The following is a 26,675-nucleotide window of genomic DNA, read 5'->3' as shown; positions in this document are numbered from 1 at the left end:
TTGGCTTCTAAGGGCTACAGGAGCTGTTGTCAGGTTTATTTAAGTTTCAACAGTGTCATCAGCAAGGTGTAACAAAGAAAGTCAGAACTGTTCCCTGTGACTTTGCAGAAAATCATGTATGTGAATTCTCATTTTATAATAAATATATCTAACTAGAAGAAAGAAAATCTCTCTACAGAAATCTGTAAATAGGCCAATGACTCCAGAGAGGTCATCCTTTAGCATTAGCACTCTTTAGGAGAGGTCAGGTAGACTGATAAACGATTCATACATTCCTTTCTTTAACTAGCCTCAAACCTATAGTAACACCAACTTCTAGGAACTATTATGATGCAGAATGTTCAACCTCTACAGGAGAAAGTTTGGCAGTCAAAATGATGCTGCATTTGAAATCAGAGGACCTAGGTCCAAATCTCAGATATGCTGTGTATCATCTGTATGTCCTTAGGCAAGTAATTTTCCTTTTCACTTTTAAAATGAGAGGGTTGATAGAAGATGAAGCAGTAATATACCTGTCAGATCTATGGAAAGGGAAGCAGTTTATGACTAAGGAAGAGATAGAGAACATCATTAAATACAAACTAGATTATTTTGACTACATTAAATTAAAAAAAAACTTTTGTACAGACAAAACCACTGTAACCAAGATCAAAAGAAATGTAGTAAATTGGGAAACAATTTTTACAACTAGTATTTCTGACAAAAGACTCTTTTCTAAAACATACAGAGAACTGAGTCAAATTTTCAAAAAAACAATCCATTCCAAATTGACAAATGGTCAAAGGATATGCAAAGGTAATTTACAGATGAGGAAATCAAAACAATCCATAGTCATATGAAAACTTGCTCTAAATCATTGCTTATTAGAGAAATGCAAATTAAATCATTTTTGAGGTACCACCTCACACCTCTCAGACTGGCCAATATGACCAGAAAAGGACAATGATCAATGTTGGAAGGGATGTGGGAAATCTGGGACATTAATGCATTGTTGGTGAAGCTGTGAACTCATCCAACCTTTCTGGAGAGCAATTTGGAATTATGCCCAAAGGGCAACAAAAATATGCATTCCCTTTGATCCAGCAGCACCACTACTGGGTATATACCCTGAAGAGATAATGAAAAAGGGTAAAAACATTACTTGTACAAAAATATGTATAGCAGCCCTGTTTGTGGTGGCAAAGAATTGGAAATTAAATGAATGTCCTTTAATTGGTGAAGGGCTTAGCAAACTGTGGTATATGTGTGTCATGGAACACTATTGTTCTACTAGAAACTAAGAGGGACTGGAATTCAGGGAAGCCTGGAAGGATTTGCATGAACTGATGCTGAGCGAGATGAGCAGAATCAGAAAAACACTGTATACACTAACAGCAACATGGGGGTGATCATCAACCTTGATGGACTGGCTCATTCCATCAGTGTAACAATCAGGCATGATTTGGGGCTCTCTCTACAATGGAGAATATCTTCTGTATCCAGAGAAAGAATTGTAGAGTTTGAACAAGGACCAAAGACTATTACCTTCAATTTAGAGGAAAAACCAATTATTTTATTATGTAATTTTGCTATCTCTTATACTTTATTTTTCTTCCTTAAGGATATGATTTCTCTCTCATCACATTCAACTTAGATAAACATATACCATGGAAACAATATAAAGACTAAACAGATGGCCTTTGGGGGGGTGGAGGGAGGGAAACAAGAATAGGGGAAAAATTGTAAAACTCAAAATAAATAAAATCTTTCTTTAATAAAAAAAAATGAGAGGGTTGAATTAAGACTTCTAATATTCTTTCCAGTTTTAAATGTATGATTCTGTGATCTGATCCAGGATTATAAGATCTTAGAGAAGCTCACAGGATCAGTAATTTAGAGATGCAAGAGTTATGAGAGTTTGTCTAGTTCACCACCCTCCTCCCCCACCGTTTTACAGATTGCAGTGTCAAACAGTTATAACCAAGGACACCACCTACAAGAACCCAAGCATGGCTTTCAACTACAATGACAGATTCCAAGGCTGCTTGATAACAATGTCAGCATGCATGGCTCAGGGTTTGTGGGGCAACATAAATATTTGGTCTTCCTCTTGGATAGCCATCATTTCATGTGGCTGATTGAACGGAACCCCTGGGGGCCATAAACAATGGCTCACTGCCACAGTGCGTTTGGATAAAAACCACGGGCACTCTGAGCAAACAAGCATTCCATATTTCATTTCTAACCCAATTTCCATATTATCTCCAGAGGATACTTCTTACGGGCACATATTAGTTTTGTCTCTGAAAAAAATAACATCCGTTATTTTAGATAAGCAACCTCAATAGTCTAACATTCTTGTTGTTGATATGTATGGATTTAAGGATGCTTTTTAAAAGCTTCCAAGTTAACAAATATGGAATTAATATTCTAGGCAGTAACATGGGCAGAAATAGAGAAGAGAAATATCAGTGGTTGCCACAAAGATTTCACACCATCAAAAATATACACAGCTTAAAAGCCTGCTCATAAAACAATATGGCTCCACTACTGGGTATTAATAAAATATCCTTGTAGATAGCTTAAACTACTTTTATCTGTTATGATGTATTTATTTGCATAAGTATTGATAATACAATATAATGTTTGGAGACTTGGGGTGAGTAGGGGGGATGTCAAAAATCAGGAGACAGGCAAATGCTTCAATAGTCAAAACTAGATTTCCCCCAACTTAAGGTTGATACTTGTTAAATTTCTAGAATGGATTATTAACTAGCTGGCCTATGAGCCCTTAGAAGAGAAAGTGATAATCATCAAGAGTCAGTATTAGTTCACCAAGAACGAATTACACCAGCATCTCTGTCTCTGTCTCACTCTCTTGGCAGGCTAACAGTTTGTCAAATTAGAAGAACTACAGGAATTATTGCTTCTTTCAGGAATTACAGTCAGAGAGAAGGAAGGGTCTGTGAAGCAACTGCGAGATCCAACCTGTATCCCAAAGGCCATCCAGTGGCCATCTAGTCTCTGCTTAAAGATGCCCAATGTGGGGGGATTCTTTCCACTTTTGATCAGCTCTTCCTTATTAGAAGTCTTTCCCTAGCATTCAATTTCAATATGCCTCTTCAGCTTCTACCCATTGCTCCTGATTCTGTTTTCTGGGTACAAATAGAACATGTTTAGTCCCTCTCCATCACCTTCAATATTATCCTTTTCACTGATTTCTTTGCCTACACACATACTTGTCTCCCCAATAATGAAACAAATAATAAAACCACCTTTCCTTGACCCTCTTAACCTTCCCAGCTACTATCTTCTGTCTCCTCCCTTTAACAGCTCAATATCTGAAAGCTTTCTACAACCTAAAAATTATGAAACTCTATCATCACTCAATCTCTCCCAAACTTCTTTGTGATCCAATTTTCATCACCACAACTTTACTGATATTGCTCTCTTAAAGGTCCTCCACCCACGTCTTAATATCTGTGGCACAGAGAAAGAATTAGAGTAAGAAGACTTGAATTTAATTTCCAAGTTTTCACACTCACTAGTTGTGCATCCACAAAGAAGTCAGGTCCCTTCTCTAGTTAAAAAAATGGGAATAGTCATTGTCTGGGAGCTTGCAGCCAAGATGGCAAAGAGAAGACAGGCACTGTGTTAGTGCTCCTAGTTCCCCTCAAAAATAACATGAAAGAAACATCTTAACAGAAATTCGATCAGCAAAACCCAGAAAGAGAAGTTAGGTGAAGAATACTTACCAACAAGGTCTGTCTCAGGGGACCATGGGTGAATTTGGAGGGAAGACCAGAGGGTCAGTGCAGGGACAGCAGCTGAGGGAAGTCAGAGGACCAGCCTCAGCTGCAGAGTGGTGGGTCCAAGAACCAACTTTAGCTGTGGAATCTTTGTCTGGGGGGAAAGGAGCTCTGGTGAGCCACAGTTGTTGGGAGGGTGAATTCCAATAGAGAATTCCAACAGAGAATTAGAGAGCATGCCTGGAAAATGACCAGCTGGGCAAGGGACCTGAGCTCCATACTTTTAGCAAAAGCACTCTTCCCAGAACCATAGTGCCCCACCTCACACCCTCAGACTCAGGTGTGGGCAACAAACTTCACTCAGCTGAAAGGGAAATCAACTCCCTCCCCCAGGGCCCAGACCATTGTTCAAAGTCAACTCAGACCCTACTGCTGAGAGCCTCAAATACCCTAGAGAAAGCAACCAGCATGCCCTACTGGCCAGCCACTGGAATTACTAAGCCAAGTGAACAAAGCTTCTACGGTTTTCAAAAGTACACCTCTGAGAGCCAACCCCCCCTCCCCCAACACAAGATCCTAGGAAAATGAAGAAAGGCCAACAAAAGGGGGCCCATGGAGAAATACTTAGAAGAAATAGATTCTAACTCAGAGAGATCTGGCACTTCTGAGGAGAATATGAATTAGTCTCCAATCAAGAAAGACTTCCTTAAAAAATCAGGAAAGAGTTTAAAAATCAATTGGAAAAATTGGGAAAAAGAAACTCAAGAGCAAATTAACATCTTGCAACAAGAAAACAAATCCTTGTAAAATACAATTGGACAAATACAAAATGAGAATAATTCTCTCAGATCCTCAGTTGGGCAAATGCAAAAAGAAAATAATTCTCTCAAAACTACACCTGGGCAAGTAGAAAACTCCTTCAAAAATAGAACTGACGACCTGGAAAAGGAGTTGAAAAAGGTAAATGAAGAAAATTCTTCTCTAAAAAAAGAATGGAATTGGTGGGAACTAATGACTTCATGAGACAACAAGATTCTGTTAAACAGAACCAAAAGATCAAAAAAATAGAAGAAACTGTAAAATACCTCATCAGCAAAACCACTGACCTCAAGAACAGATCAAGAAGTGACAACCTGATAATTATAGGCCTTCCTGAAAACATTAAAGAGGACAAAAAGCCTGGACTTAATATTACAGGATTTAGTGATGGAAAATTGCCCTGATATCATGAAACCAAAGGGCAAAATAGTTATTGAAAGAATGCATCAATCCCCTCCTAAAAGATATCCTAAAATGAAAACACCAAGGAATGTTGTGGCCAAATTCCATAACTATCAGATAAAAGAGAAAATCCTGAAAACAGTCAGAAAGAAACAATTTAAATACCAAGGATTCACAGTAAGGATTATGCAGGACCTGGCTGCATGAACACTAAGCGATCGAAGGGCCTGGAATGAGATATTCCAAAGAGCAAGGGAGCTTGGAATGCACCCAAGAATTCACTATCTAGCAAAGCTAAGCCTTCTCTTGCAGGGAGAAAAGATGGACACTTAACAAAATGGAAAACTTCCAGCATTTCTAGTTGAAAAGACCACAGCTAAGTAGAAAATTTGGATATCAAACAGGAAGCTCAAGAGACACATGAAAAGGTAAAAAAGGGTAAAGAAAAAAACTGCTATCCAATAAGAATAAACTGGATATATCCCCCTCCCCTCAGGAGAAAGATTCTCATAACTCTTGAGGATTGTAACTGTATTAGAGAGAATATACTTAGCCAGAAGTGATGGACACTCATGACTTTTCTGTGACTCAGATAGAATGATTTAAAAAGAATACTTCCTTAAAAAAGGGGACAGTATGTATACCGGAGGATGGAAGAGATTGAATGGGGTAAATCTCACCACATTAAGAGGAATGAAAGACCTATTGTAATAGAGGGGAAGAAGAGAGGAGGTGAGAACCACCTGCATCTTCATCTCATTAGACTTGGCTTAAAGTTAATTTACACACACTCAGTTAAGAAACTTATCTTTCAACTATTAAAAGGGGAAAAGGGGAGGGGGATGGGGAGGGGGAGAAAAGGGGGAACTAACAGAAGGGAAGGAAGAAGGGGGAAAATGGAAAGGGGAAAGAAAAGAAAGGGGGGGCTGATATAGGAGGGTAAACACACTAAAGGTGGCAGTATTCAGAAACAAAATACTGGGGTGATATAGAAAAAGGGGGAAAAGGGGAAAATTACAAACAGAGGGAAGATAGCATGGAAGGCAATAAAGAGTTAGTAATTATAACTTTGAATGTGAATGGGATGAACTCTCCCTTAAAAGTAAGTGAATAGCAGAGTGGATTAAAAACCAGAATCCTACAATATGCTACTTACAAGAAACTCATTTGAAGCAGAGAGATACATATAAAGGTAAAAGGTTAGAGTAAAATATATTTTGCTTCAGCTGAAGTGAAAAAAGCAAGGGTAGCAATCCTTATCTCAGACAAAGCAGATGCAAAACTAGATATTGTCAAAAGAGATAAGGAAGGAAACTATATCCTCCTAAAAGGTACCATAGGCAATAAAGTAATTTCAATTCTAAATATGTATGCACCCAATAGTATAGCATCCAAATTCTTAGAGGAGAGGTTGAAAGAGCTACCGGAAGACATATACAGCAAAAGTCAACTAGTGGGAGACCTTCACCTCCCACTCTCAGACTTAGATAAATCAAATCATAAAATAAACAAGAAGGAAATTAAGGAGGTAAATAGATTGTTAGAAAACCTAGATATGATAGACTTATGGAAGAAACTGAATGGGGACAAAAAGGAATATACTTTTTTTTCCTGCAATACATGACACTTACACAAAAACTGACCATGTACTGGGGCATAAAAACCTAATGATCAATTGCAGAAAGGCAGAAATAGTGAATACATCTTTCTCAGATCATAATGCAATAAAAATCATATGCAATATTGGGCCGGTAGATAGAGACCCAGAACTAATTGGAAACTAAATAACCTCATTTTAAAGAATGAGTGGATCAAGCAACAAATTATTGAAAGAATTAATTATTTCATCCTAGATAATGACAAAAATGAAGCAACATACCAAAACCTATGGGATACACTCAAGGCAGCTGTCAGGGGATATATTATATCTTTAAATGCTTACATGAATAAATTAGAGAAAGAGGAAATCAATGAACTAAATATGCAACTAATAAAATTAGAGAAAGAACAAATTAAAAGCCCCCAATTAAATACCAAATTAGAAATTCTAAAAATTAAAGGAGAAATTAATAAAATCCAAAGCAAAAAAACTATTTAACTAATAAATAAAACCAAGAGCTGGTTTTATGAAAAAAACCAATAAAATTGACAAACTTGTGGTCAATTTGATTAAAAAAAGAAAGAAGGAAATCACATTGCTAGTATCATAAATGAAAAAGGTGAACTCACCACCAGTAAGGAGGAAATTAAAGTAATAATTTAGAATTATTTTGCCCAATTATATGCCAATAAATTTGACAATCTAAGTGAAATGGACAAATATTTACAAAAAATATAAGTTGCCCAGTTTAAATGAAGAGGAAATTATAAACTTAAATAGACATATCTCAGAAAAAAAAGAAATTAAACAAGCCATTATTGAACTCCCTAAGAAAAAATCTCCAGGGTGAGAGATGGATTCACAAGTGAATTCTATCAAGCATTTAAGGAAAACTTAGTTCCAATTCTAATATAAACTCTTTGGAAAAATAGGTGAAGATGGAACTCTGCCTAACTCATTCTATGACACCAATACAGTGTTGATGTCTAAACCTGGAAGAGTTAAAACAGAGAAAGGAAATTATAGACCTATCTCCCTGAAGAATATAGATGCAAAAATCTTAAATAAAATCTTAGCAAAATGATTACAACAAGTTATCATTAGGATAATACATCATGAACAAGTAGGATTTATCCCAGGAATGCAGGGTTGGTTCAATATTAGAAAAACTTTTAGTATAATTAATTATATCAATAACAAACTTATCAGAAATCATATGATCATATCAATAGATGCTGGAAAAGCTTTTGACAAAATACAGCACCCATTCCTACTACAAACACTAGAGAGTATAGGAATAAATGGATTGTTCCTTAGAATAATAAGCAGTATCTATCTAAAACCATCAACAAGGAGGTAGGCTAGAGGCATTCCCATTAAGATCAGGAATGAAACAAGGATGCCCATTATCACTACTACTATTCAATATTGTATTAGAAATGTTAGCTTCAGCAAAAAGAGAAGAAAAAGAAATTGAATTGAAGGAATTAGAACTGAGAAGGAAGAGACAAAACTCACTCTTTGCAGATGACATGATGGTATACTTAGAGAATTCCAAAAAATCATCTAAAATACTAATGGAAACAATTAGCAACTTTAGCAAAGTCGTAGGATATAAAATAAACCCTCATAAATCCTCAAGTTTTCCATATATGGCTAGCAAGATACAGCAGGAAGAGTTAGAAAGATAAATCCCATTCAAAGTAACCTCAGACAATATGAAATATCTGGGAGTCTATGTGCCAAGACAGACTCAGAAACTTTTTGAAAACAATTAAAAATGGGATAGGTCAAGATAATATATTAAAAATTACAATTCTACCAAAACTAAACTATCTTTTCAGTACCTTGCCAATCAAAATTCTGAAAAGTTACTTTAATGAGTTAGAAAAAGTTGTAAGTAAATTCATATGGAGAAATAAAAAGTCAAGAATTTCTAGGGATTCAATAAAAGTAAGTACAAAAGTAGGTGGTTTAGCCCTACCAGATCCAAAATTATATTATAAAGCATCAGTCATCAAAACTGTCTGGTAGTGGCCAAGAAATAGAGTGGCGGACCAGTGGAATAGACTAGGTGAAATAGCAGGAAATAATTATAGTATTCTGCTGTTTGATAAACCCCGAAAGTCCAGCTATTGGGATAAAAACTCTCACTTTGATAAAAACTGCTGGGAAAATTGGAAGTTAGTATGGAAGAAACTTGGATTAGACCCACACCTCATGGATACAGGATTTAGACATAAAAAACATAGACATAAAAAAACAATATTATGAGCAAACTAGAAGATGAAGGAGTAGTATACCTGTCAGATCTATGGAAAAGGAAGCAGTTTATGACAAGGAAGAGATGGAGAACAACATTAAAAACAAACTGGATAATTTTGATTACATTAAATTAAAAGGCTTTTGCACAAATAAAACCACTGTAACCAAGATCAAAAGAAATGCAGTAAATTGGGAAACAGTTTTTACAACTAGTATTTCTGACAAAAGACCCGTTTCTAAAATATACAGAGAATTGAATCAAATTTTCAAAAAAACCCAATCCATTCTCCAATTGACAAATGGTCAAAGGATATGCAAAGGCAATTTACAGATGAGGAAATCAAAGCAATCCATAGTCATATGAAAACTTGTTCTAAATCACTGCTTATTAGAGAAATGCAAATTAAAGCATCTTTGAGGTACCACCTCACACCTCTCAGACTGGCCAATATGACCAGAAAGGACAATGATCAATGTTGGAAGGGATGTGGGAAATCTGGGACATTAATGCATTGTTGGTGGAGCTGTGAAATCATCCAACCTTTCTGGAGAGCAATTTGGAATTATGCCCAAAGGGCAACAAAAATGTGCATTCCCTTTGATCCAGCAATACCACTACTGGGTCTATACCCTGAAAAGATAATGAAAAAAGGTGAAAACATCATTTGTACAAAAATATGTATAGCATCCCTGTTTGTGGTGGCAAAGAATTAGAAATTAAATGAATGTCCTTAAATTGGGGAATGGCTTAGCAAACTGTGTATATGTGTGTCATGGAACACTATTGTTCTATTAGAAACCAAGAGAGATGGGAATTCAAGGAAGTATGGATGGATTTGCACAAACTGATGCTGAGCGAGATGAGCAGAACCAGAAAAACACTGTACACCCTAACAGCAACAAGGGGGTGATCATCAACCTTGATGGACTGGTTCATTCCATCAGTGTAACAATCAGGAACAATTTGGGGCTGTCTGCAATGAAGAATACCATCTGTATCTAGAGAAAGAATTGTGGAGTTTGGACAAATACCAAAGACTATTATCTTCAATTTAGGGGGAAAACCCATTATTTTATTATGTAATTTTGCTATCTTTTATACTCTATTTTTCTTCCTTAAGCATATGACTTCTCTCTCATCCTGCCTCTCTCATCTCATCTGCTTTCTGTGGGGGGTGGGGGGAGGGAAGCAGGAATAGGGGAAAAATTGTAAAACAAAATAAATAAAAATCTTTCTTTAAAAAATGGGAATAGTCATACTTAAAGTAGTTATTTCATAGATTTATGGTAAGGAAAGTGCTTCACAAATCCAAAGCATTTAATTTTTGATTATTCTCTCTTTCCAGATATTCTTTCCTTTCTTGACTTCAGGGACATCAAATTCATCCAAGCCTCTTCTTACTTTTCTGTTTCTATTTTTTTCCAGCTACTCATCCTCCTTCTGCCTTCTTAAGTTTCTGCCCTTGATCTTCATCACTTTATTTTTTTATATTTTCTTCTTTTTCCAATTTCATTTGCTCTTCAAGTACTCTTCTAGACAGATGACTCTCAGATCCATATTTCTAGTTTTAATCATGTTTCTAAGCCACAGATTCACATCTTTATCTCCAGGACATCTCTACTGTGACATTCAATTAACACCTTAAATTCAACACATACAAAACAAGACTTTTTAGCTTTTCCCCTAAACCTGCTTCTGTCTCCAACTTGACTATTCCTGACTTTAGTGCCACTGTTCAATGTCTAGTATGTTCAAAAGTTCAAAAGATAGCTTTCATTTCTCCCTTTCCTTCACCTTTCATATAAAATTACCTACCAAGATCTGGTCATTGCTCCCTTTCAACGCTTTCTAAATCTGTTTCCTTCAGTCATTTGTGCAACAAACATGGGCTGAGCACTTATTGCAATACTTTGTGCTAGATATGGGGATAAAAAGGGAAAATCAAACAGTCTCAGACTTCAAGTAATTTATGTTCTATTGAGGTAGAACAGAATAGGTAGAAAAAAAATTAATAGAAACTAAATCTGTGGGGCAGCTAGGGTGGCACAGTGGACAGAGCACCAGCACTAGAGTCATGTGGATCTGAGTTCAAATTTGACCTCAGACACTTATTGTCTAGTTAATCAACACTTACTAGTCAAATTCCTTAATCCCAAGCACAAAAAAAGAAAAGAAAGAAAGAAAAAAGGAAAGGATGAAAAAAGAGGAAGGAAGGAAGGAAGGAAGGAAGGAAGGAAGGAAGGAAGGAAGGAAGGAAGGAAGGAAGGAAGGAAGGAAGGAAGACAGGAAGACCTAGGAAAGACTGAGGCATGGGAAAGAAGAGTAGGGAAAGGCATCAGGTTGAGGCAGAACAGGCTAGAACTAATCTAGGAGAATCTTCTGAGTACTGTCTTCTCCTTGGACAAGGAAGGGACACAAAAAAAGAAATCTTAGGGCCTTTTCCTCCTCAACTTTCATTACTCTGAAGTTTCTGATATTGTTGATCACCTTCTTTTTCTGGATACTCTTTTTGGTGATGCTGCTTTCTCTTGAGTCTCCCTGTATTTGTCTGACTTGGCTTAATTAGTTTCATTTGCTGGATCAGGCATGCCCTAACTCCAAATTGACTGTATCCTAAAATTATCCTGTCCTTGTCTCTGTACTATTTCATCAGGTGGCCTCATTAGCTCCCATAGATTTAGTTATTTTTTATGTATCTGACTTATACTCACATACAACATGTATGTATGTGTGTGTGTATATATATAGATGTAAAATATCCCTTAGGCATCTCAAACTTGATATGCCAAAACCAGAATTCATATTTTTCCTTAGACCCCTCATTCAAACTTTTCTATTTCTTTTAAAAGTGACACCATCCTTCTAGTTTCTCAGGTTTATAACCGTGTCATCATTCTCTACTCCTCACTCTCACCACACATTATTCATCTGACCACATCTTGCAGTTTCTACCCCCACAACTTCTTCTGCCTCTGTCCCTATCTTCCCACTTACACAGTCACACCTTTCTCCTGGACTATTGCAATAATCTCTAAATTAATCTCCCTGATTCATCTCTCCCAACTCCAACCCATCTTCCATACACCTGCAAAGTTGATTTTCCTAAAGCCAAGTTGTAATCATTTCACACTCCTTTACAATAAATTTCAATAGTTCTCCTTAACTTCTAAGATCAAATAGGAATTCCTCTGTTGTCATTTAAAGTTCTTTACAAGCTGGCCTCAGTTTACTTGTTCAAGTTTATTATATATTGCAACATGATGTGATTTAATGATAGCTACTTATTCCTTCCCCCTCCCCACTTCCTTTTATGCACCTCAGGGTCTAGTCAAATTGACAATCTTACTGTTTTTTCCTCATAGAATCTCATACAGACCAAATCCTTCTTGGATACTCGTTGACTGATGGATTGTTCCCTATTCTTGACATTTCCCATTTCCATATCATTTCTTTAGAATCCCAATTGTCTTTCAAAATATTAAGCACCTTCTGCTCCACAAGACTTTTCCCCATCCTCCACCTCCTCCCTTCCTCACCAACCACCTGGTATCTATTTTGCATATATCAACACACACATGTTCTTTTCCCCAATTGATTGTAAGCTCCTTGGGGACAGGGCCTGTTTCATTTAGGACCTATGATTTCACTGGTAGAAGGAGCTCATGACAAAATATGTCCTCTACCCCTGTAGAATAGCACCTTCTCTACAACTTAAAGGGTGAAAGAATTATCTGTGAAATAGAAAAGTTGAGATAGCGTAGGTCAAGCAAGCAGCATCTAGAGTCAGGACTTGAACTCAGATCTTCCTGACTTCAAGACCTATCCTCTTTGCTATTCTGCCTGGATTTAAAACTAGCTACTTGCTGATTCATTGATTGGAAGGAAGAAACCCAATTAGGAAGCTCCTGGAAGAGTTCAGGCTATGTGGGCCTCATGGATTGTTGGGTTAAGTGAGAGAAGAGACAGGTGCAAGATACACTAGGAAGATACAATTAATCAGAAAGACCTGGCAACTGACTGTATGTGTGTACATGTGAGGTCAAGAAGAGGCAAGAGTCAAGAATAAAAGCAAAAGTGCACAGCTAAGAATTGGGTGGCAGCCTTAATAGGAACAGAGACATTAAAATGGAGGGAGAAATACAAAGAAATTTGCTTTGCATATATTGAATCTGAGCTGTCTGTTGGACATTCAACTAATCTCCAATAAACAGCTAGCAATATTGAACTGAAGTACAGAAAAGACCAAGAGACTAGGCACAGAGATACTGTAGCCATCTGAACAGAAATAATAGTAAACTCATCAGAGATGATCAAATGAAGGGAGGAGGGGAAGACAGAGAGAGAGAGAAAGAGAAAGAAACAGAGACAGAGATAGAGAGACAAAGAGAGAGACAGAGACAGACAGAGAGAAACATAGACAGAGACAGAGAGATAGAGAGACACACCAAGAGAGACAGACAGAGAGAGAGAGAGAGAGAGAGAGAGAGAGAGAGAGATTTTATTGCCCCTCCATCACAGCCTCTTATTTCCAGAGCTAATATGGTAATCTTCTAATAGGTCTTTCTTTTTCTATTTTCTCCTCACCTTCCAAGTCATTCCTCATACTGATATTAGACTAATCCTTCTTACCTAAAGATCTCTTCACAGGACACTTACACTCAAAAATCTTGAACAGCACTTGCAGAGTCCCAGTTCCTTTGTCTGGCAAAGGATAAAGCCCTCTATCTTTGGTTTGTCATGCTGATCCTCCAGCTTATACATGAACTCTACATTTGGCATGTTTTGGATTTCTTAGCATTAATTAAAATTCATCTTAAATCCACTTCCTCCACAAAATTATTCTTCATTCCTCTCCCCCTTCCACCACTCAAATTACTTCTTCATTTGAACATCAGAAAACACTTTGTTTTTCTAGTTTCTCAAAGCATTGACTTTAATACTGAGACCTTAAAGAATTTCAAGATTTATAAGCTCATATTTTTTCTCTGGATATCTTTAGTAGGTTCAAGTTATAGCTTAAGTCGCCTATGCTTATGATTGGCATATTAGTTTAACCATTCACTTGACCTTAGGCAAAAGGCCCTAAGAGATATTGGCACTTAATATTGATCAACAAACATTTATTATTACTTACTATGTTCCAGACATAGTACTGGAGATACAAAGATAGACAAAAGAAAAATCCTACCTCTCAAGAGCTTATAATCCAATGAGATATAGAAAACAAATAGACAAGTACATATGAATAAATTGCAAAGACATACAAAATAACTAGGAAAGGAGGACATGAGTATTTGGGAGAACCATTGAAGACTTCATGGAGAAGAAAGTGTTCTTAGTGAAATTGTATTTTCTTTCCTCATGGACTGTAAGTTCCTTGACGACAGTCCAACATAATTGTTGCATCTTCCCTAAAATAAAGCATAATAGGTGCTTAATCCATATTTGTTGTGGTTAGTATTTGTGTTACTTATTCAAAAGCACACAAATAAACAATGTCAGAGCCAGGACCAGAACTCAGGTCTTTTTGGACAATGTACCATCCACTCAACTGGCTTCATACTGTCTACACTGTCTACACACTATCTACACAAGACATAACATAACCTATGCTGATACACTCTTCACTTCTCTGGAAAAAAAGGAAGATTTCCTCATTAGTTTTCTAGGAGCAAGGTCATACACAATATCTAATGTATGTCTGTTCTCCCTCTCTACCCCAGGGGATTTTGTGATGTGGGAATTATTTTCTCACTCTGGAAAGACAAAAGCCTGTGTGGGGTAGTGGGGAGGTGCATTAGAGTCAATAAGACCTAAGTTTAAGAACTTCTTCTGACCCATATTAAATATGTGTCTCTGACCAATTCATTCAACCTCTCAAGATTATTTGTTGAGTTGTATTTAAATTGTGTCCAACTCTTTGTGATCCTATTTGGGGTTTTCTTGGCAAAATACTGGAGTGGTTTGCCATTTCCTTCTTAAGCTCATTTTACAGATATGGAACTGAGACAAAGAGGGTAAAGTGACTTGCCCAGGGTCACATAGCTTGTTAAGTGTTTAAAGCTGGATTTGAACTCAGGAAAAATGTGTCTTCCTGATGTTAGGCCTGGCCCTCTATCCACTGCCCCACCTAGTTGTGTAACCTCTCAGAACTCTGGGCAATTTTCTAGAATCTAAAGTTGCAGAAGAATTGCTGATATGTCTAATGAATTCTTTTTTTTTTAGATTTTTTTCTAAGGCAATGGGGTTAAGTGGCTTGCCAAAGGCCACATGGCTAGGTAATTATTAAGTGTCTGAGGCCAGATTTGAACTCAGGTACTCCTGACTCCAAGGCCAGTACTCTATCCACTGCGCCACCTAGCTGCCCCCTTGTGTCTAATGAATTCTAAGGACCTTTTATTAGAATAATATTTTTAAATACACAAAAGGGAATACATTGGATTACAAGGGAAAACTATTATACAGAAAAAGGATTATCTTTTATTTAAGTTCAGAGTTGTGTCAGACAAGGAGTAGATATAGTCATGAAGAGTTCCCACTTGAACTATTTCATAAAAGCCATGATCACCTCATGCTGATCACGCAGATATAATGCTCACTGAATCAAACTCTTAATGATTTCTCAACTTAAAAAAGATTTCTGATAGTGGCGTGTGCATCACTCATGTCTCATTTTTGCCTCTGTCTGGTGAGGTCCCTTTCTGGGAGCTGATCACACACTGATCTTTATTCCACACAGATCACCCATCATTGTTGATAGCTGCCATCCTCCATGACCTAACCTACAATGACACTCCGCAGGGCTCCCCTGGGTCAGTGAGAGATGTAAATGTCTTGATGCATTAATAGGGTGGGTCCTGAAGGGACACATGGGAGTTTCCTGTAAAACCTCCAGCTCCAGTTTTTCCCGGGGCTGAGGCAGTAACAGCAATAGACAGAGCACTAATGGATGTAATATGCCCCTACCACTTCACAGACTGAGGATATGTCAGGGTAACGAAGGAGTCAATTAAGAAATATGATCTGTTGCTTCCTTATAATGTGCATGGAGAGCTCCCATTAATGTTAATAAGAGTGATGCAGGAAAGAGTGTGCTAACAAAAATCTCCTACATAAAAATCATTTATAGCCTGGTCTCCCTATCCCTTCTGCCTTGGGCATAACTACTTGTGAGAAGCCCAGGCAAGGACAGAACAAGGTAGTAGGGGCAGTAAAATTGACTCCTCCCCAAAACCATGAGAATGCCAGGAAAATGCTCGGTTCTACTACTCCCATCTCCTATAGAAACACCCCAGATAATCTGAACAACTTCATCAGTAGGCTTGAGAGGGACCATGAGTGTGATAGTAGTAAGCTAGGTGAGGGTCTTGCTTCTACAATTATGGAAGACAATGATATGGGCAGGTTGCACTATGCCTGGGTGCTGGGTAAAGGATATTTGACTGTTAGATTCACCCTGATTCAACCTGGGATAGAGACCTGGTTGGAAGAGGAGATTGGGGGGATTCTTGGTCACTAAAACTTGTATTGTTCCCACTTTATGGTTGAGGAAACTGAGGCAGACAGTGGTCAGGTGGGTCACTTAACCACCATCTATCTTAGTTTCCACATCGGTAAAATGTAAATAATAATAGCTTGCAAGTTGCTGTGAGGATCAAATAAGATAGTATTTGTAAACTGCTCTGCAAACTTTTTTATACCACTGTATAAATGCTAGCTGTTATTCTTGATTCCAAGTCCAGGATTTTACTCAACTGCTCCAGATTTCTGGTTACTATTTATGTAATCTTAGGCAAATCACATTTCTCTGGGTTTCAGTTTCTTCGTCAAAAAGCCAAGACTTTTATGAGGGAGATGGCCTTGATGATAAAGTCCCTCTAAATCAATGATTCCATGATCCTAAGTGTCACAAAATGAACAAGGCAGACTCAAAAGAATAGGCATAGTCACTCTAACTAGATTCATGAAAACTACTTCAAACAGCACCAAAACTCAAAACAAACATATTGGACAATGTTTATACTTATCCCTAAAGCTTTATTTAGCCTTTCTTTTATTTAACAAACAAAAACTGCAAAAGCATGATGTTGTATCATATCCACCATGTATTCTTCAGGTCTTCCAATGTACCAGACACTCAAAAGACAAAGACAGAACCAAAAACAAAAACAAATAAACCCAAAACCAGTCTTTGTCCAACTCTTTGTGACCCTATTTTGGAGTTTTCCCAGCAGAGATATCAGGATAGTTCCTTATATTATAGAGGAGGAAACTAAGGAAAATAGGGTTAAATGACTTGTCCAGGGTCACCTAGTTAATAAGTATTTAAGGACAGATTTGAATTCACAAGGATAAGTCTTCCTGATTTCAGGCCAAGAACTCTTTCCACCGTACCATCTAGCTTGCCATTCAAGAGGAGAGGATGGTAGCAACTAGAAAGGGATTAGGGAGAGCTCCTATAGGAGGTGACCCCTTCCCTGCCTTGGAAGAGGCCAAGGGTCCTTAGAGGGAGAGGGTGCTATTTCTCTTTTATTCATCTTTTACTTAATTGTCTTTTAGGAATTTAACTATATATCAAAACCAAATTTATCTGTTAAAAAGAGGAAACAAATCATCTCCAGTATCATGGACTGAGATTGTCTGGATGAGATGATTTTGAAACTAATTTCTGCCTTTGACAATCTCAGTCTATAATCACAGTGGTTTCTGGAGAGAAAGGGAGAGTAGGAGTTCTTCCCAAGGGTCCCTTCTGGCACTAACACCCTAGATCTTAAACTCTAGTTATATACACTTTGCTTTTTTTTCTTAATTGCCTTTTTACACATTTAGAACATATAATCCTTCCTGGGTCAACTTGTTCCTTTAAAGACTGCATTGAGCTGAAAGCATGAAGGCTGTCTTTCTGGATGTCTTTGGATAACCTGGAAGATTTAACTTCAAAGTTCCTTCTGTTTATCTCTTAGAAGCTCATTTTACAGACAGATTAAGGAGGCTTTCCATTAGCCTTCTGAGAAATGGGCAGTGATTAGTTGCATGAAATAGTGAAATCCAGGCTTCTGTTTAAGCTTTATCAGCTGAGAGGATAGGGAGGCGGGAAGAGAGGGAGGGAAAAAGTTCAGAAAATTCTTTTTTAAAAAAGCACCTGTCACAGCTTCAGAAGTGGGGAATGGGCTCAAGACTGAGGCTCTGCTGTCTCCACAAGAATCTGAAAGGAAATGATTCCTGCCTCTGTTTCATGCTAGGAAGAAGGCTAATCAGGTTGCTTTAAAAGTGAAGCTATCACTGAAGCACTGAGGTCTTGGTTTGGATAGTCAGTAACCCTTGGGAGAAGAGGGAATTGTAAGAAAAAGGTAGTTGACCATGATAAATGCAGCAGAGAGGTTGAAGAATGCTAGGGTTGAGAAGGGACTGGAGGGTTGACCAATGGGAATTGATGATGAGGTTACTACAAACTTAGAAAGGACAGTCTCAGTGGAGTAAGCAGACATGGTACCCAGAGTCCAGGATGATAAGGATGCATTGAGTGAGTGTGGAGTGTGTAATGAGGAAATGGAGAGAACAAGCAGAGTTGAGGATGGGATGTCTAGAAATTCATTGGTGAAAAGGAAATGAGAAACTAAGACAGCATAAATAGACTTTCTTAAAATGGAAATTTTTGCTTTATATTATGGATCTTTCCTTATGTTTTTCTATGTACATGGCAATTTTTTTCTTATTTTGCACTGAGATTTTAAAAAATAATAAGAAAAATAGGGGCAGCTAGGTGGTATGGTGGCACAGTGGATAGAGCACCTGCCCTGGAGTCAAGAGGACCTGAGTTCAAATATGCTCAGACACTTAATAATTACCCAGCCGTGTGACCTTGGGCAAATCACTTAACCCCATTGACTTGTAAAAAAAATAAGAAGGAAAACAAAAGAAAAACTTGGGAGGGGAAAGAAGTGAGAAGAAGATTTCCCCCCATTTCTTACATAGGGTAAGAAATAGAAAGAGGGAGGATACCAAAAAAAAAGAGATAGCAGATAAAAGGAGTGGGTAAAACAAGCAGAAGCTAAAATAAAGAGAAACCCCAGCCATACTAGCATCCTAAAGGTGAAGAGTCAATGTCAAAAAGGAGAGAGAGAAGATTTCAGAGAGAATGAGAATGAGTTCTGATTTTATAATTATCTATTTGTCTGTGGCTTTCCTTGCCAACCTTGTGATATTTTGAACTTTATACTCTTTTTTTTAGGTTTTTGCAAGGCAAATGGGGTTAAGTGTCTTGCCCAAGGCCACACAGCTGGGTAATTATTAAGTGTCTGAGACCAGATTTGAACCCAGGTACTCCTGACTCCAAGGCCAGTGCTTTATCCACTGCACCACCTAGCCACCCTGAACTTTATACTCTTGACACAGTTGTTATGGAACCATGCCACTCTTTAATATTCATCCTGCATTATATGCTCTTGCCTTCAATATAGAGCTTCAAAAAATCTTAGCTGACTGCTGAACTTTGAGGGGTTCCACATTGGTCTCTGCAGATAACTCATATCTTCCTCCTCAAAATTGTATTTCTTTGTCTAAAGAATTTTCCAGGCTTCTTTCTCCCTTTGCCTCATATCACAGAGGGAGAAGGTAGGAATGGGACAGGACAATCATTGGACAAATCTTCCCTATCTGATATTTTTTGCTTAATTGTTTTTATTTTTCTTAAGGGATTTAATCCAAAGGGGAGGTTCAGAATGACTGCAATATAAAGACAAAGAGCAGCAACAAAATGTTTAATTGTTTGTTTTATATGAGGCAAAAGCTAAGGAGCAGAGAGAGGAGACAGCTGGGGCAATCCCAGGATTCACAAGGAGATGGTGAAGAGGATAAAGGTGCCTAAGGTGATAGGCAGGGATCAGTAATTTAAATGACTGACCATATGGGGCAGCTAGGTGGCGCAGTGGATAGAGCACTGGCCCTGGAGTCAGGAGTTACCTCGGTTCAAATTTGACTTCAGACACTTAATAATTACCTAGTTGTGTGGCCTTGGGCAATTCACTTAACGCCATTGACTTGCAAATGAATGAATGCATGAATGCAAGAATGAATGAATAAAAGACTGATCATGGGAAAGAAAAAGCCAAGATGTCTTTGGCAGAGTTGTCTTTCCATTCATCAAACCCAGAAAAAGAAAGAGAACAAAGGTGATGCTGCAGGTTCTCAAAGGTCGGGCTAAGATCAAGTAGAGGTCTGGGAGGGGGAAAAGTTGGGTTAAAACCAGGTCCCTATGTACATTATATACAGGCTAAATAAATGGCAAGACATCTGGTTACTTTCTTTTTAGTTTCAAAATCAGGAGCAGTGACCAGGATTTAAGTTTTGGTTCTGCTGCTACTTTGCTTCTGTCTTAGATGATGTTTTACTTTTTGAGAATTCCAGTATTTCTCTGTAAAATGAATCATTTAGATTAGATGACCTGTAAGGTCCTTTCCAGTTCTGACATTCTGTGATTCTGTGGAGACTTAGTACTGTATTTCTTCTTTGTCTGCTTGTATTTAATTCCACTGGTAGAACTAGCACTTCTTCTATAACTAATCAGAAGATCATGGAGTCCAATGCCTTTGTTTTGTAGTTGGCAAAACCAGTCTTGAGTGATTTTGTCAAGATTGAACTGGTGGAAGTGTCAAAAGTAAAATCTGAATTCAAGTCCCCTAATTCCACAGCCATTCCACTATACAAAATTGAATCTTTACTGGACTTAAAAAGTCATCTTTACCATTGAGAGGTAAATGATTTCCCTAGGATCACAGAGACATTTGGGTGGCACAGTGGGTAGAGTGCCAGACCTACAATCAAGAAAACCTGAATTCAAATCTAGCCTCAGACACTTCTTAGCTGTGTGACCCTGGACAAGTCACTTAACTCTGCCTCAGTTTTCTCATATGCAAAATGAGTTGGAGAAGGAAATAACAAACAACTTCAGTATCTTTATCAAGACAACCTCAAATGGGGTCACCAAGAGTCACACATGACTTAAAATAACAGGGTCACAAAACCCACCTGGGTCAAAAAGACAGTCGAACCTAAGTACTTTTGCCATGATATGTCTTCCTATTCACTAAACTTTGTCACCTCTTACCTTTCTGCATTTCATATTAAGATAAAGCTTATCCCTAGGAGACTCCAGTGAGACCCTCTAAAGTTTCTAGCAGTTCCCCAGTCCAAAGCTTTGGACAGCAGTTCAGAAATGGCACAAGTGGGATGCTGGGAGGGGCAGGGCTCTTCCTCAGGCACAAAATAAGTGCAGAGAGTGAGTCTGGAGTGCCAATGTTAGTTTTTCTTTTGGAGGACTAGCTTAGGATAGTCCCAAGACTGACCTGGAAACTCTGGGGCCAAGAAGGGCGCATTGTACTTCTGAATGGCTTCTTCTGTCTAAGGAGTCCATGAGGGTGTTTAGCATGCATGGGAGGTGGAGGCTGGGAGCTAAGGGACACTCCTAGGCGGCAGCATCAAGCACCATGACAGAGAAAAGGGAAGTGACCTGGAAATGCTGAACAAGGAGAGGAGACAGCCCGAATAGTGCTGAGCTGCCCACTGCCATCGATGATGCATGAAGCACAGGCTAGAACCCCGTCTGGGTTAGCATTCAGGCCACTGCTGGATGATCCTAGTGTGGCAGTTGCCGAGATTGACAGGGTGGAGATTAATCTCCCCTGCCTCTGGGATTGGAGGCCAGAGCAAAGAAATGAGCTGCTTAGGTTTTCTATCACGTCTGGCATTACCTCAAATAGCCGAAACATCAGGACCCTGACCCAATGCTGCCTTTTCAGCAGAATGCACCAATAATCCCAGGCAGTTTAAACTGTAATCCTTCATGCGTGATTTCAGCCCTGAACAAAGCAACAGGGAAGATACAAAACTTCCATTCTCTGCCCAGCTCCTGCTCCTTGGACCAGGGGCTCACTCTTTAGACCAATCACAGAATGATAAGAATGTCAGAACTGGAGGGGGCCCCTGAAAATGATAGAGTCCAAACCCCTCATTTTAGAAGAGGATAGAGCACTCACTGGTCTATTGGAAGGGATCATCAAACATTTATCCACAAGCATGTACTTGCATCTATTTGTTCCACACACCAGGGATACAAAATACAAAAAGTTAAATAGTCACAGACTTCAGGGAACTTCTTTTCTATCAAGGGAGACAACATGTATATAGGTACATAGAAAACACATAAAAAGACATGTTTAATTTGTCTATACAAGATTATATACAAAATAGTTCCATTTAAGTCTGGGGAAAAGACGCCTAGCAACTAGGGGGGGGGGAGGTGTTGCTATAGCTGAGCCTCAAAGGAAACTAAGGTTTCTAAGAGAGAGAGATAGCAAAATAAAAGAAGAAATAGGGGTGGCCAGATGGTGTGGTGGCCCTGGAGAGGACCTGAGTTCAAATGTGACCTCAGACACTTGATAATTACCTAGCTGTGACCTTGGGCAAGTCACTTAACTCCATTGCCTTGCAAAAAAACCAACAACAACAAAAAAGAAGCAATAGACTTAGAACTGGATGATCTGCATTCAAATTCTGCTCCTTTCAGATGATACCCATGGAACCTTTGGCAAAGTACATAATCTTTCTGATCCTCAGCTTCCATAGATATAAAATAAAGGGATCAGACTGGGTCCCCTCTAAGATCTATTCCAACTTTAAATATATAATCATATGACAGATGTATAAAGGACTGTGAGATGAGGAAGGGGTGACAAGGCAGAACATTCAAGACAGAAGTAGAGAGATGGAAGATAGAATGTCATAAGAAGGATCCATGATTTCCACCAAGGCATATCACAATCCATCCATATTCAATATTCAAGTCCTGTGTTCTCTATGGGTTTAAGTTACTTGCCCAAGCTATTAAGTTTCAGGGGCAGGATTTGAACACAGCTCTTCCTGATCCCAAGCCTGGGATGATGCCTCTATTCTATGAATAGAATACATTGTAAATAATAAAGCAGAGAAATGTGACTTGCCACCAGCATGTGACATGTTAATTTGTGAAAATTTCATCTAAGCTCTCCCAAGTCACAAACTCTAAGGCACCATGTGTTGACCTCACATGGAACAAAGTCTCTTCTGTCCAAATACCAAGTATTCCAGGAGGCTCTAACTCTGGCTGCTGAAAACCTCTCACTTAAAAAAAGTCTATCACACCAGCATTGACAGTGTGATAGAAATGTGCAAAAATAGCCCCAAAGTACAGAAGGAGAAAAAGCATCCTACTTACCACAATGTGTGCATGATGCGCTCACTCACACCTTGTGACAGGCACCTCTCCAGGGTGAGGAGGCCCCAATGGAAACCAACTTCTTTCTTCTTTCAACTTCCAAAGGGGTCGTGTCTGTCACTCTTAAGATGTACAGAGCTTCAGCCATCCCTGCAACCAGGAAGCAGGCATGAATTCTGATGAACTCAGAGCCCAACTTGCAACTGTTCTATCTGACTTTTCTGAACCCCAGCCCCCCCGGGTCAAGTCCAGTGCTAACCCTACCTAGCTAAACCCACCAGATTGTTTTATCTCCTAGATCACATCTGGTTATCTGAATCACAAGAGTAACACGAGAGATTCCACCAAATACCTTGCTGAAATCTATGTACACTATGTGAAATCTTGATTTATCAGTTTGGTAATCTCGTCAAAACAAACAAATGAATAAATGACTGGAAAAAGACAGGTAAGTAGATTACTATGGTTTGATGTACTCATGAGGAATGGAATGATCATGATCTTTGGTGATCTCCCCTTTCTTTTCTAAGTTTTGAAGAACCATCTTTTATTTTGGTAACATTTTAATTTAAAACTCTAAGTTACAAATTCTATCCCTTCTTTTATCCCTCCCTGAGATAGCAAACAATCAGATGTAGGTTATACATATACAATTATATAAAATATTTCCATATTGGACACTTTGTAAAAGAAGACTCAAATACAAAAAAAAAGCAAGAAACTGAAAAATAAGCTGCTTCAGTCTGTATTAAATCAATATCAAGTGTTTCTCTGAGGCTGATAGTATTTCTTCATCATTAGTCCTTAGAGATTGTCTTGGATCATTGTATGGCTGAGAGTGGTTAAGTCATTCACAGTTCATTGAACAATATTGCTGTTACTGTATGCAACGTACTCCTGTTTCTGTTCACTTTACTATTTGTCAGTTTGTATGAGTCTTTCCAAGTTTTTCTGAAATCATCCTGCATGTCATTTCTTTCAGCACAATATTTAATTACAGTCATATACCACAGCCATTCCCCCAATGGATGAGCATTCCTTTGATTTCCAATTTTTTGCCACCACTAACAGAGCTACTATAAATATTTTTGTACAAATAGGTCTTTTCCCTTTCTTTGGAAGTCTTTAGGTTATAGATCTAGTGGTGAAGAACCAACCTTTTAATAATATATGTTTTAGAATGTGAACAGGAATCCAGTTTCAACACATTGACTTGTCTTTTCTAAATTTACTTCCTTTCCAATTTGAAAGTCAGGACAGCATTAATCCAGCTCTAGTCCTATAGAATCTCTTCCAGTCTCTACAATTTTGCAGAGATTGCTAGCAACAGTGCATAACCATCAAAAATGACCATTATTTCAAAATTCTGGAAAGTCCATTTGGCCAGCTGACTTGAAAGAAGGTATCTACACACCCTCTTCTCAACTCACCCTGAATTTTGTTCATCATCAGTTCTGTTTTTTAGTCTCCTATTCTAATACTGAGCCATGACCCCAGCAAGAGGTTTCTGCTGCCTAAACACTGCCCAATGTCTGTGATTCTTAATTTCCCAACTGAAGCTAAATATGGTCCCCTATCAAAGATTTTTAAAAGATCTTTAGAGTGAACAGTCCTACCTCCTATGAGGTATCAATTCAATTAAAAAAATATTTGTTAAGCATCTGCAAAGTGCACTGTCCTGTGCTGGGTACTGGGAGATATAAAAATATTTTTAAAACCTGTTCTAATAGAGTTTACAATTCAATATGGGACAAGACTTGACCAAAATGAACTGATTCCTTTCAGACAAGACATGTTCAAAAGAATCTAGGATCTAGCTACAAATCTAGGATCTTATGAATGTGATAAGTGCAAAGGAGAAGCACAGAGTTCTAGGGAAAAACTGGAGGGGTAAAGAGACCATTTTTATGGAACTTAATAAATGTCATTAGTTAAGAAAGGGTAAGGGAGGAGGTGTCTGGACCTTGAAAGGAGGCAGTTAAATGAATGGTGATCTCATCAGCTTGGTGGTGCCATAATACACAAAGTACCAGGTCTTAAGTCAAGAAAACTTATCATTCTGAGTTCAAATCTGGGCTCAGGCACTTAATAGCTATGTGATCCTGGACAAGTCATTCAATTCTGATTCGTTTCCTCATCTATAAAATGAGCTAGAGAAGGAAATGGTAAACCACTTCAGTGCCTTTGCCAAGAAAATTCTAAAAGAGGTTATGAAGAGTTGGACACGATGGACGAGTGAACAACAAAATATAAGATATTGGAAAGAAAGCTTCCAGGTCAATGGCAATCATCCTACACTGAGGCCACAGAGGGATAACAATAATATTGGAGCTATTATTTCAAACCTGAGGATGCAAAGGAGTCTTCACGGATTCATAGGAATTAATGCAGAGTAAAGAAAGCAGAACCAGGAAAATAACATGCACAATGTCCACAAAAATGGAAATGAAAAGACCACTAAAACAAAGATGGACATTTTCTATTATGATAACCCAATTTTGCCAAAAAAAAGATGAGAAAACAATAGATTTTCCTTTCCTCAAAAGAAGGTAGAGATAGTACAATAATGTACTATAGTACATTAGTGAAAGACAATTCAAAATGACGTATGATGGAAAATATCACTCACATCCAGAGAAGGAACTAAGGAGTCTAAATGCAGACCAAAGCTTACTGTTTTCAATTTTTGAAATGTTTCATCTTTTGATTTTCTTTCATTTTTTTCTTCCTTTTAGTTCTGATTCTTCTTTCACAACATGATTAATATGGAAATGTGTTTAATGTAGTTTTATATATATGTACATATATATATATATACATATATATATGTATATATATATATATATATATATATATATATATATATATATATATATCTGCCAAGGGGAGGGGAGAGGGAAGGGAGGGAGAAAAATGTGGAACAAAAAAAAACTTACAAAGAATTAGTTGTTGAGGGGCGGCTAGATGGCTCAGTAGATAGTGCACTGGCCCTGGAGTCAGGAGTACCTGGGTTCAAATCCGGTCTCAGACACTTAATAATTACCTAGCTGTGTGGCCTTGGGCAAGCCACTTAACCCCATTTGCCCTGCAAAAAAAAATTAAAAAACAATTGGTTGTTGAAGACATGTGGGTGGAAAAATAAATACTTCTTAAAAAAAGAAGGTGGAGTAATATGGATACATAATATCAACACAATGTCAAGTACATTCATAAATAAATTGCTAAATCTGGAGTTGGAAGAGGTCTCAGAGACTACTTTGTCCAAAGGGATAAGGGAAATAAAACCCAAGGAACTGAAGTTATTTGTCCAAGATCACAGAGGTAGTAAAAGTCCTCTGTCTTTAATATTAGTGTACATTATTTAGATTGATGTTGGAATGGCTATGATATCAAAGTAAAAAATAGTAATAAAATGTTAATTTTAAAAAAAGAAGCTTCATAGAATAACACTGCTCCTACAGGAGTGATTACCACAGCTATTGAAGCCCCAGAGAAGAAAATTCTTGCCACCAACCTCCTTAGTTGGTGTCCAACAATAGTTCAACATAACAAACTGATATCATTTTATCAGGGAAGATTGCATTTAAAAAGAAGCATCACCATCTTCTT

At 37.9% G+C, this 26,675-nt stretch overlaps 1 protein-coding gene across 6 annotated transcripts in view; it reads right to left on the bottom strand.

Moving 5' to 3' along the window:
* RASGEF1C (RasGEF domain family member 1C) overlaps positions 1 to 26,168 on the bottom strand; it is a 156,881-nt gene extending 130,713 nt beyond the window's left edge. For all 6 annotated transcript variants that reach the window (XM_074212219.1, XM_074212218.1, XM_074212221.1 and 3 more), the window contains exons 1-2: positions 26,003 to 26,168; positions 23,067 to 23,216 (exon numbers count right to left, since the gene is read on the bottom strand). The gene's annotated coding sequence lies outside the window, so the exon portion shown is untranslated. The remainder of the gene's footprint in view (positions 1 to 23,066; positions 23,217 to 26,002) is intronic.
* Between the last annotated feature and the right edge of the window lie 507 nt (positions 26,169 to 26,675).

This window comes from Macrotis lagotis, chromosome 1, assembly GCF_037893015.1.
Source record: "Macrotis lagotis isolate mMagLag1 chromosome 1, bilby.v1.9.chrom.fasta, whole genome shotgun sequence".
In the NCBI taxonomy this organism is placed as follows: Eukaryota; Metazoa; Chordata; class Mammalia; order Peramelemorphia; family Peramelidae; genus Macrotis; species Macrotis lagotis.
The sequence above is the reverse complement of the archived record's forward strand: the minus strand, read 5'-3'. Positions and strand labels throughout refer to the sequence as shown.